Source organism: Oryzias melastigma, linkage group LG10 (assembly GCF_002922805.2).
Source record: "Oryzias melastigma strain HK-1 linkage group LG10, ASM292280v2, whole genome shotgun sequence".
Classification (NCBI taxonomy): domain Eukaryota; kingdom Metazoa; phylum Chordata; class Actinopteri; order Beloniformes; family Adrianichthyidae; genus Oryzias; species Oryzias melastigma.
Window position 1 is genome coordinate 27,140,725 of NC_050521.1, and position 13,479 is coordinate 27,154,203.

General features: G+C 38.1%; 1 protein-coding gene across 7 annotated transcripts in view; it reads right to left on the reverse strand.

Annotated features, from left to right (window-relative positions):
• Positions 1–13,479, reverse strand: part of htr4 (5-hydroxytryptamine receptor 4) — a 167,716-nt gene that overhangs the window by 80,933 nt on the left and 73,304 nt on the right. The gene's annotated exons all lie outside the window — the stretch shown is intronic.

Below are 13,479 nucleotides of genomic sequence, written 5' to 3' on the forward strand. Positions count from 1 at the left end.
GATATATTGTGTGACTGACCCACAATTCATCATTCTCGTTCCATCGGTGGGCTCGGTCTGGCCTTCAGACTCACTTCAGCGGAGGAGAAAAAGGGTCAAAGCAGAGTGAGTCCCTCACACTGAGCTCGTCTCCTAAAATTGGTTATTAAAGACCTTTACACCCCCAACAGCACACTTTTTATTTCTATTCAGCTATCTCCTCACAGTGACCTTCATCCTGCTGGCGTACTGCAGCGGCGGAGAGACGCACTTCTTTAAAAAGAAGCAAATCTATAAAAATAAACGAATGTGGAGATGAAGGAATTTTTACAACTTCCTGTTCACTGTCAGGAAAACAACAAAAATACAACAAATACTAAAGTATTATAGATATGGGGTTTTGTATTTATTTCATGTCAACCATTTAGGATCTTTAAAGGGTTATAAAAATGAGGTTATTAGAGCAGATGAACTATTTTGTTGTGACAGTAAAATTGAGCTACAATCACTGTTCCTGTAAAAAAAAAACTTTTATTTTGAAGGAAAACACAGAAGTCTCCCAGAGTAAATCCAGTAAATCTTTTATGCACACCAAGTATTTGTTTTTGTTTGATATCTTTATTAAATCCCTTTAGTATTGCAACAAACATGAATAAGCTGGAGGACAAATTTGAGATTTAAAGCAGACAGACGAGAAAAATCAAACGATAAATCCATCTGAATCCATCTTCTTCTTTTTTTAACATCAGTCGTGAAAAAATAAAATGCATAACTTCTGAATTATCTCTGTTGCCAAACCAGTTATTTCACAAGTTTAGCGCATGTGTGGCATTTTATTTTGAAACTCTTCCAGGATTGGTGCTCTTAGACTTCCTGTCTGTGCGTTTCAGTGACATTTGTTTGGCTCCACACTAACATTACTGTTTCCTGACCTTTTCATAGCGTGGAGGTGAATGTCCCAAATGACGTCGCCTTTAATGACACGCAGCAGCACTCAGTGTTTATTGAAAATCATTTCCTGCTGCTCTTTGAAATAAAACAACAATAAGAAGCTGGAATCAATGTAAATATCAAAATATAATCTAAAGTAACAATTCCTCAAAGAGTTCACCTTATATGGAATTTTTTTAACAACAGAAGAGAAATTTCTTTTTTTTTTGACCGGTTGTCAAATAATCTGCACTAAAAATGTAAAAAGTAAATTTTGTTTATGGATCTCTACTGTTATTGTTAAAATTAGGGGTGTAATAAAACAAATCGATTCACTGACATATCGCGATACTTATTTAGTGATACATGTATCTATTAAAAATGCAGACGTGGTGATATTTAATTTATTATTTTGGGGCGATCTTTAATGATCTTACTTTTGTTTTCCACCTTTTTTGACTTATAACAAAAAATGTTTTATTGCAGAAATCAGACAATGTTGACTGTTCCCTTTAAGAACAAATGTTTCTTAATTTACCAAAATAAAAGGACGATGAATTTGATTGAGTAAAAGCAATGTGTATATGAGACCTTTAAAGGGTCACCAAACAGGGCAGTTGGAGGCCGACTCCACTCTCAGCACAGCTTTGAAAAATTGAAAAAAAAAGGGGCAGGGCTAGCGGAGGAGGTGTGGTCTGGGTATGTGATTGACAGTGAGTTTAGCTTGAGGTAACTAAAGGATCTTTTTATTATTGTCTCGATGAAAACAAAATTAAAAAAATCATAAAGTTCAGGAGGCCTAAGCTTTAGCTGAGTTTATGTGGCGGATATGTAAAAAAAAAGGAAAAATGTTTCCACAAATCACTAAAATCCTCAATAGATTAGACAACAACATCAATATTTCCTGGACCACAACTTAAATGAACTCTGATGTGATTCTTCTGCAGAAACAAACACTATTGAACCTAAACTGAAATAGTCTGAATGTGTTAAAGTGATGCTTCAGCCTCACAGGTACTGAAAACAGTAATGAAAGCTTTTTCATCATGACACATTACAGCCGTCCTGCATATCAACAGGCCCCGCCTCCTGTGGGCCGTCTGCAGGGCAGGTCATCATTCACACCACCAACAGAAGCAGCAGGAGTTCTGCTTTAAGTCCCAAGAATGAAGAAGGTAGGAGCCCTTAGCAACCGTACATTTTCCCACAGATCTGTGGTGAGTTTTTCATAGCAACCAGAGTTTATGGTCTCTGCATTCCCATTCTTCACTGGGAGAACTAATCCAATCTGCTCCAAAACTTATAAAAATCTCACAATTTGTATGTTTGCAAAAGGAAACTAAGACATGCGTCAGCATTCCTGATGGAGCTGCTCCCACACTCCTCAGATCTCCATGCCACGCTCAGCTAATTGGCCCCCTGGACTCTGCTCTGTTCTTCATACCGACTCATTTTTCTTCCTGGCTTTCTACGCTTTTTGTTTTCTCCAAGTTGCCGAATCGTTTCCATTTATTTAGAACCGCAGCTTTGGAACAAAGTGACTGATGGTTCTTCTTCTTCCTTCACGGCCACATCAACATGACGCGGCGCCCGTGAAGCTCATGGATCCGGAGGAAATCACGGCATCTCTGAGCTGAGACATCAGACGTCGATGCGTGTCCTCTGAGTTCGGTCGCAGCGATCAATGAAAGCTGCTGCACCACCTGCAGAGACCTCGCACCCCTGCTGCTGCTGCGCCACGCAGGCCAAGTGCGAACTTCTCGCCCCCTCACGGAGCGGCCGCGGGGGGCCGACTCCCGAAAGCCAAATCTGCTCACTAGGACAGAACAAATGTACTGCTGGGGAGCCTGTAATCATAGCTCTGGTGACGTGATTGGAGGAAATGTTCATGTTTGGTCAGAAACATCACGGAGCTCCTGTGTGGAGTAGAGCTGCCACAAACGAGTATTTTAATAGCCGACTAATCACCGATTATTTTATCCGATTAGTCGACTGATCGGGTCATGGGGAAACTGGATGTAAGCACATCTTAACCATTGTTAGCTTTATGCTAACTAACTAGATATATAGCATTACCTGTGATAATGCTAGTATGAATGCTGATAGCTGAAGATGCTGAAATTGAGAGCTGAAAATGCTGAAGCTAAATGCCAAATTAGCTTAAAACACTGAAAAATCCACAATTAGCCAAAACAGCTACCACACACCTGAAATATTAGCTAAAATTCAAATTAGCCTAAAAAACTGAAAAAAATCCATAATTAGCCAAAACAGCTAGCATGTAGCTGAAATATTAGCTAAACTCCAAAATAGCCTATAAAAACCTTGCTAAATGCTAAAATAGTCCAAAAAGCTAGCAGAATGCCATAATAATTTTTAACTTTACTACACTCTGACTCTATATAATACAAAGTAACGACGAATCGATTATTAAATTAGTTGTCAACTATTTTAGTAGTCGAGTAGTCATCGATTAATCGACCAATCGTGGCAGCTCTAGTGTGGAGCTGAATCAGGAAAGTTGTTGGAGTTAAAGAAGGTGTTAACCTCCGTCTGGGAGGAACCGATCAGCTGTGGAAGCTGCCAGAGATCTAACAATCGAACCGTTCCTTCATTATTATCCTGGAAGATCATTCCAGTAAAGTGGATTTCACCCCTGGAAATCATAGAAATACAAAACAAAACGTGGTTTCTCTTCTGCTGAGTTTCTTTGAACTTTCAAGGTGTGCAAACCAAGAAAAACATTGAAGGAACTGACTGTTTTTTTCTAATTTTACAATAGTTTTATGGAGGTTGAAGTTCACCCCGGCCTTGACGAGGAGTGATAAAGCAACCCTTCCAATGAAAAGACTATGTAAACAGGCATAAATGGTTGTCTTTGTTGAAAAATCTCACGCTCACGCATTGATATGTAGGTATTGAAGACAGTTTTTGGGATCTACGTACAAAACACGCATTGAAAGTTAAACCAGTTGAACTTTGACCAATTTCATAATTGTGACCAGATTTCTGCGACACCAAGTCTGTCTGTCATATATCGGAATAGAGCTGTGAGAGGAAAAGTCTGGAACAAGAGTCGCTGACATTTTTCACCAAACGTCTTCCAGCTGTAGGTGGCGTACCACTGGAGAAAAAGGAAAACAGTGTTCAATGTGAACACCTGGTGCTGACAGTGTCCGCTTAACACATTCTTGAACAAACACCACATGTCCAGTGTGAACGTAGTTTTGGATTCTAACCAAAACCAAAAAAATTCAAGCCAAACGAACCCCAACCATGATTCTACCGTTTAACAAAACTCAAAAAGAATCACAGTCTGTGGTGTATTTGAATCTGAAAGAACTCTAAAATGCAGATCTTCATCCATATGAAGAGCAAATCTGAGCAATCTTCCAAGTTTAAGGTTTCAAATCTGGATTAAAGAGACTTCAAAGAGGAAGGACACTAACATGTTCATCATAAAAAACAAAGTGTTTTGGAGCGGTCAGTTCAAACTAAAACCAACTGTAGTTGATGCTTCATGAACATTAACAGCTGGATGAGTTAAATTCTTCTGAAGAAGTGAGAAAGTTTCTGACAATTATCAGAATTATCTGGTTGAAAGAATCCTTTAAGACTTCTTTTATTCTTTAGCCTGATTATCCTTTTGGAACATCATGAAAACATCTGGCCTGGACACGTCCTCACATCTTTTGGCTCCCGTAATTCTAAAGAATCTGGAGGTTTAGTCCCTGAAGGAATAACGAAAGCATGAAAAACTGCCTCCACTGCTTTGGATCTGAAGGTGTTTTCAGTCCGACGGTTCAGTTTTTGGTGTTTCAGGCGGGTAGAACTCACACCGTGATGCAGCAAGACTACAGGAGAACAAAGCTTCTCCTTAATTGACTGCATGTAAACGCTGTTTCTGTCAGGGCAGCCTGTTGCCATGGTGACCAGACCTGTACCAAGTGATGCTGAAGACACAGAAAAACACAATTAGCTGGGCTGAGAGACGAAACACTTTTGCATTTTTCTAAACTCTAAGGGCTCTGTCATCAGAAGACAAAGGATCCGTTTCTATAGATATACTGAACTTAAGAGCTACAGTTCCATCCCAGAACTTTGGCACCAACAGAACCGGGCCCCCCAGTGTCAAAGCAGCCCGCGGTTAACCATGTGGAACTATGTTGTTGCAGCGTGAAGAGACAATCTCCCATCATGCATTGTGTGAGCTGTGTGGGGCCATCCCCCCATTTCTCTATCAATAATCCTGCACGTCTAAAAGTGTCGTTGAGCATCTTTTCTCATCATTTCTATCTTGTTGGCCTAAAAATCTGATAATTTTACTTTAAAACTATAATTAAAAATCTGTTTGTGTTTTTTAGAACCTGAAGAGTTGAGCTCCATCCAAGTAAAAACTGTCAGTAATGTCATTGATAAAAAACTAAAATATTGAATCCAAACTGTTCACTGTCAAAATCAAAAGTTTTCATCAGGAGAAACGGTTTGTGGATTTGACCGTACTCCATGTGACTGATGATCACACGGGATCTAAGCCTCACCAGAACCACCTGAACCCTGCTGGACCAGAACTCTAGCTAACAAACCCGGATCACCTGGTGAGAGTCTGAGTGACGACTGATGAGATCAAATACTCGCTTTCATTCAAGGAAAATGTGTTCAGAGCAAAAACACAAACTATAACCTCATTACCTCGTCTAGATTCTACTTTAAAGATGATTTCACATTTGCAATAAGTGAAAACTAACATAAATGTAATTAATAAGTAGATGCAAACATATTTTTCAACACAATTAGGTTTGAATATCATATTTAGTCATTTTTAGCTTAAAAAAATCTTGTTAATTTTCAAATGAAACACTTTTTATTACTCATAATTTACATATAATTTTGACAACTTTATCCTAAAATGTGTAAATCTAGTATTAATCTAGTGGCAGCACCTAAAATTTGAATAAAAAAGATATAAAACTTTTTCATAATAGTACCAGAGTTAAATAAAAGTGTTTATAGCAAATTTCAAGATCAAAATTTGTCCAAAAAAGATCAGAATTTAACAATTTATTTGAATAAAACCTGCTAAGACAAACTTTCCTAGTTCCATTAGCAGATTTAGTCATTTATAACAAGGAAATATATATTTTCAAACTTGTTTTGAGTAAAAATTTAAACAAAAATGCATATTTTTCATCCAAACTTAAAGCTCTTTATTTGTACGCGATCCAAATAACTAAAGTTGGTGTTTGCATCCATTTCTCAGCAGAAACAGAAGCTAAATGCTTTAAAACGCATCAACAGAAAGAACTGCAGTAAAAAGTGTTTTTAGTGAAGTCTGTGCATCAGAACCATGACAGGAACTCACACAGCTGTCGTCGACTCCGGGTTACCGGCGAAAGATCTCGCAGCGGCAGACGCAGCCGGAGTGTTTCTAGGAACCAGCTCGCTGATGGTGACCGCATTCAGAGAGACGCTTAGCTGCGCTTCGTTAAACTTCCACGCTGGCATAAATAAACAAAGCTTTTTCACATGCAAACCCAGAGAAGCAACAAGAGCACATTCATGCACGGCGCCGTGGATGTGAGTGTGCGGTCACGGCGAGGATTCGGGAAGGTGGTCGTTGTCAACGGTGCAGCCGTTCATTCTGTGCTACAACTCCTAATCTGTTTATAAAAGATCAGTTCATTATTTCTTTGACACCTGCTGTTTCCAGCACAGATCTGGGTGTGGTCTTAGCTGCCCCCCCACCTCCGTCCAATCAGCAGCCGGTAAGCAGCCAGGAGCAAACCTGGAAGCCTGGAGCCGCTGGAAGAGCATCGTGGAGGCGAAAATCTGATTTGGAGCTGCCATGTTTGATTATAATGAGCAGAGATGAAGAAAAACAGTATTTCATCTGTGAGTAATGCAGACACAGCGACACAAAGATGAAGCGTGAGTTGTTTTGTGCATAAAGAGCAGTTGGTTTATATGTGGGTCCCTCTCATTACCGGCTGTGCTTATCTGACCAGACCTGCTCCTCGCCAGACCCTAATGAGCATTTTGGAGCCGTTCACTTCATGCATGAGCAATAATCACATTAATTATCTCATTGAAATAAAGTGTTATTTCCAAATTCAACATCATAAAGTAAAGTTAATACGATTGTAAAGTAATTTTATCTTCCAAGTCTCTGAGTTTGTCTCCAAAGATCGTCAACGAAATATGAAAGAACCGCCAGGAAAATCAGCTGTTTGACCGTCACAAAGCAACAAAGTCAAGGAGGAGCGGAGAGAGCCAGAGGGAGGTCAGAAAGGTGCGGAGGAATCATCTTGTGAAAGGTCATGAAGGTGTAGAGGAGGAGCAGCTGGAGGACTGGAAGAACCTTCAAATTAAACTGGTCTGTCTGCGATGTTCCCCTTCCTGGAAAACGGGATATGAGAGCTCAGAGCTGCTCCGACAGGCACACCGAACATCCTGTCATTGAGCTGCCCTCCACAGAAATGACATTCTTGTGTCTTGTCTCGTTTATTAATTAATATTGTTGTTCTTACAGAGTTTACGCTAACATAATTATAATCTGCTTCTGGGGGAAGTTTTATTCTTGAAAACTACTGGATTCTCCACCACAACATCTGACTCATTCTTGACACGTCAAGTTGAACATTTTTTATTTCTCTACATAGATCAACTAAGAACAATTTCTCATTTACAACAACGACCCGAGGAAACCGATTAAAAAACAAAGAAAAAGGTAAAACATCTGCATTCTTCACTAACCACATCTGTTAAAGATGAGGTCACGTGTCGTAGATCCATCCGCTACGCTTGTGTTTTGCTCAATAAAATGATTACACCGTAATCCTTCGGTGGAATCTGTTGGTCACTTATTTAGGCCTGTATCATTAAATAAAGAAAACCTGTTTGGACTGAATTGGATCATTAAAATCCCGATGAATAAAGCTCAGATTTCTGCCTTTTATTCAGCGCTTTGGCGCTATACCTCGGTTGTGAACCGGCACTTTATAAATAACTGGATTGTATTTGCATTTCAGATTTCTCCTCTAAACCAGACACGCCCTGCTGCAAAGTGCTTTCAGTCACAGGGACCAAAATTACCCCTGAAATATGAATAAGTTATGAGGGGCTTGGAGGGAAGATGGATGTCAAAGCAGAATGTTTCTTTCTTTACTTGCTTCAAAAAAGAAAAGTTTCAGGACCTTTATGGGTGAGAAGAAAGTTTATTTTCCAAAGAGTTTGGTTAAATGTGTAAAAGGTCTCTCTTTGTAGCTTTTAAAACTCAGCGATAAAATTAGTGTTCAACTCAAACGATGCGTAAAAAGCACCCTGAGGTGAGAAACGCGTTTAGAGCAAACGCTCCTGTCGCTCAGCGTTAAGAAACATGTATTCTTATGTTTAGAGGTGCTGCAGAACGGCAATAAAGGGAATACAAACGTAGAATCAATGGAGGGAAAACAGCATGAAATCATGAGAATGGTGCTTTTATTCTGAAAGTTTGACCAGATTTAAAGGGTATTTAGGTCATTTCTGGACGGTTACCATCACCACGATTTCTTAAAAACATTTTTCCAGGATGTAGATATTTGATGATGATTATTATTTTTATATCATTATTATACTTCTATTATAATATTATTATTTGATGATTATATTTATGTTTCTGGATTAATAAAAGATGAATATAAATGACATAAATACATTATCTTCTTTACTTTACTTCTTCCTTTCAGGTAACATTAAGACAATGTTAAAAAGAAATCAGTAAATAAAAACAAAGTAGAAAAACAGCAAAAGATGGTGTTTCAAAATAAAAGCTTGGAGCAGAACAAATCCAACATGTGAGTTTTAACATTTAAAAAGAGATTTAAAGTAAATTATGTTAATGCATGTCTGGAGACTCCGCCCCCTTTTGGGGTGGGACATACAATGACAGTATCTGAGAACTGGACAGGGTGTGATGGCAGACATCGTCAGTATATAGGGGTGTGGGGGGAAATCGATAATGCGATTTATATCGCAATATTTCATTTAGCGACACGTATATCGATTTGAACTGTTAACAAGATTTAATTAATTATTTATGAGCAAACTTTTGTTTTCCATTGAAGCCCCAACTTTACTTTACTTTACTTCCTCAATCATACTTTTAGAATCTTATTGGTTATGGCACATTCATTCTATTTTTATTTTTTTCTTAAATTGAAAAATATTCTTTTGTGGAAAACAGACAATTTTGATTGTTGCCTTTAAAAACAAATATGTATGTCTTAATTTACCAAAATAAAAGCACCATGAATGCATTGACAAAAACAACTTGTGCATGAATACTATCGCAGTGCTTAGCGTTGTGATAATTATAAAAAAATACTTTTACATTTTTATTAACAGGAAATGTGCATTAATGTTCATGTAGTTTTTTCTAACTCATACTCTCTAAAGAACAGTGTAAAAAATAGCTCTGGTACAGTCTGGGGACATATCACGATATATATCATATCGTGAGACATGTATCGCGATACGTATCGTATCGCCAGACTCTTGCCGTTACACACCCCTCTCAGTAAACAATGATTTGTTCAAGTCAATCTCAGTTTTTATGGCAACACATCTCACCAATAGATTGTTGAAGGCCACACCCTTGGAGGCCTGCAGGCTCCACCTACTTTCACAGAGACACCTGATTGGTCAGCTCAAATAAACTAAGTTTGCCCCAAAGGTAAAAACTTCAAACCTGTTCAGAGAGGTGTGAGAAATGCCAAAAGAAAAAACAGTGGAGCCAAGTGAGAAACTGTGTCAAAAGTGTCAGATTAAAGAAGCGGATGATGAACCTGCTGCCATGAGGAGGTCAGAAACTATTGGTAGAAGATCCACTCCAGAGCTACGATAGACACAGAGACAAACCGGGAAGGTTCAGGAAACAAAGTAGAAACTGATATTTTTTCAAGAACTTTGCAAATAAATGGTCAATTGGAGATACCGGAGGATACTTTATTTGAATTTAAAGTGGATTTAGTTTTTAAATAGGTATAAAGTTGTGGCTTGAAGGAACAAAGGAGAAACTCCAGTCACAAAGGAGGAGTGAATTATAGCCACGATGAAAGGGAGCAGGGAGGTAAACCAGGGCTTAACCGAAAGATGTCGGGAGGGTTTCTAACTGACAAGTGGAGGGTTTGAATTTACAGATGAGATTATAAATGTCAGAGACTGTGAGAAACTGGAGAAAGGCTGAGAAATGTTAGGAACATTTAGAGGAGTGAAGCAAAAGAGAAGAGCTGAGGCTCTGGAGAACAACAGAGCATCTTTACAGGAGACAGGTGGGTGCAGGTGTGGAGGGAGGGAATGGGAAATTCCAGCTTACAAGTGAATACTAAGTCTGAATATTTATTTAAACAGATTAAACAAGATTCATGTCAAGGTCATGAGAATGCTGTTTAACAAGTCCATCACATAAACATAACCACTAAAATGAAAATCTATGGGAAAAGGTAAAGTCTAAAAAACCAATGAAGCCTGTTTCTGGACTGTGAGAGGCAGCTGACGGGCCTGGAGATGCATAGAATAGAATAGAATAGAATCAAATCGACTTTATTAATCTCTACAGAGATAGAACATGCAAACTCCACTCAGAAAGGTCCCAGATGGGGATTGAACCGGGACTTTCTCGCTTTGAGGCGAGAGTGCGAACCACTACAACATTTCTTCTTGAATATTTAAGCATGTTCTTTTTTTAGAGTTGTTCTCATGGACCAGTAAGTAAAGCAGAGGACGGAAACAGGGAAAGAGTTTTCACCGGAGAGACTGAGTTTACAATGCGAAACTGCTGATGGAGGAAGAGAGGATGTCAGAGTTATCGTATTTTCCGGACTATAAGTCGCGTTTTTTTCTTTTAATAGATTGGCCAGGGAAGCAATTTATACTCAAGAGCGACTCATTTGTGATTTTTTTTTACATAAATAGGCTAATATACAATATTTTCCCACTAACAACCACTAGAGGGTGCTGTAGGTTTGTGCATCAGTATTTGCTGCTGACAGAAACACAGAAGAAGAAGAAGTGCCGTCCAAAACAAATATGGCTGAGAATCTGATCGTTCTCCTCATGAACTTTATGATGTTTTGTTATTCGCATGGAGACATTATTATTATCGTTTTTATTTTTCTCTCCGTGGACTAATGCGGGACAGCAAGACATCAAACTGGGCTAAAAACAGACATTCAGATGCAGCTCCTGGAAGTAACGATCGCCGTAAGAAAAAAGAAAAAGACTGAAAATCCCAGACATGAAGACGTGATTAAAGATGCTTTTGTGGAGCTTTTCAAAATAAATAAACTTAACTCTCAACATCATCCGGATCTTCTGTGCATTTTAAACGGGATACAGTCAAAGCCTAAAGATAAAAAGATAGCTTCTCCACACGCAATGGGAGCTTCAGTGGTCCGTAACCTTTAACAGTAAAAGAGCCAATCGGGCTACAGATCAAAACCACGTAGTCTCACTTTAGCATTTATGAAATTTGGATTCCTATTCAACCATCCTTTCTTCTCCCCTCAGTCAACACAAATCACACACACATTGACTACTTATAAAAGTAACTTTCGTGTTTCCAAACAAACAGGTCTTAAAAATCAGATTTTCCTGATAAGGTGGTAGATTACTGCAGCGCTCCAGAGGGAACCTTTAAAACAGCTGACACACGACGGACATGCTGAGCCTTCATCTGCTGGAGATAAAGCCTCTTCCTGCCGTCCTAGTTTGAGCTGATCAGTCTTTAATGACCTCTCTGTGACCACTCCATCTTTGGTTTTGGTTTTGGTTTCTTCTGTCCTTCTAGAGGAGCAGACTGATGGTCGAATGTGGAGAAAAAGTCATGAATAAATGGACTGAACGGGGAGGAATAGAAGAGTAAACGGATGAAAATATATTTTTGAGTGCGTAAATGGAAAATAAACCGATGCTTTAACCCTTTAACTCTGGAACTCCAGTGTTTATGTTCTTTGATTAACTTTTCAACGATAATTCCAGTAGATTCTGAAGGAGAAAAGCCGCTTTTCTCCTTCAGAATCTACTGGAATTATCCTGTTAACGGTTGAGAAGGGAGAAAAGTAAAAAGAAAAGAAGGTAATTGGATGAATAGACACTTTTTTAAATTTTCTGCAATCAAAAATAGTTGTATTTAAAAAATAAATAAATAACATGTCTCCACAAGACTCCAATTAAACATGATTAAATGAGAAAAGTTTGTATTTTTTTATTGTATCTTTAGCACACTTAAACATTGTACGTAAAAATAATAAATATCTGGAAGGATTGTGTCCAACCATCACTTTTGTTGATTTTTAGGGTCCAAAGAAAAACTTTATTGACACATTTGAGAAAACATGAGGAGAATGCAGCAGGTTTTTAAATACAAATGATATAAAACTAAGTGATGGGGAAGCTGTAAAGTTTAACTTAAAATCTGTGTTTTTAGTGATTCTGTCAAAGACTTTATGTCTGGTGATGCAGCAGAGACCTCATCAGGAAGGTCCAGCAGTTCGGATTCTTCCTCCATCCGAGTCGAGCTCCTGATCAAAAGGATGCAGACGGAGGAAACTCCCACTCACACACGGCTTCCTGCACATCGCTTCCTTATTTAAGGCTTTTAAATGTGTTTTCTGACATTTTTATTTTCCTTTATTGTATGATAAAAGATTGAAAAGTTTAAATAAAATTAATCAAAAACCAAATGTTCAGAATGACTACAAATGACATGAGAAAAATACAACATAAAAGCAGCGTTTGAAAGTTGTTTTTTCTGACAATAAGAGAAAACATAATAGAAAATAAAGACAAGATCCTGTAAATGATAAACAAGAACAGAAAAACGGACGAATATCCTCCTGAATAGTTGAATAAACATTCCACCTACGGGTCACTGAGGTCGAGCTTGAAATCAAGATTCTAGTCACTGAAGTCAAGTTTCAAGTCAAAGCTCAAGTTATTGAGGTCAAGTTTTGTGTCAAAATTCAAGGCATTGAGATTAATTTTCCAGTCAAGTTCAAATCATTTATTTTAAATTTCAAGTTAATCAGGTCATTAATGTCAAGTTTCGGGTCAAGATTCTAGTCAATGAAGTCAAGTTTCCATTCAAACTTCCAAGTCATTGAGGTCACGTTTTAAGTCGAAATTCAAGTCACCAAAGTCAAGTTTCAAATCAAAGCTCAAGTTATTAAGGTCAAATATCCAGTCAAAGATCAAACCATTGAAGTCAAGTTTCAGGTCAAGATTCTAGTCAATGTGGTCAAGTTTCCATTCAAACCTCAAGTCATTAAGGTCACGTTCTTAGTCAAATTTCACGTAATTGAAGTCAAGTTTCCTGTCAAGATTCTAGTCAATGAGGTCTAGTTCCTAGTCATTTATTTTTTCTTTATTGTTTGATAAAAGATTGAAAAGTTCGGATCAGTAACATAAAGATCCAAAAGCTTCGGCCTCACGATGAGAAAAAAGTGACTTGATGTGTTTTCCAAATATAAATATCATAGAAGATAAAGTCTAACAGACGACAAGATCACAAACAGACAGAAAAACGGATGAATA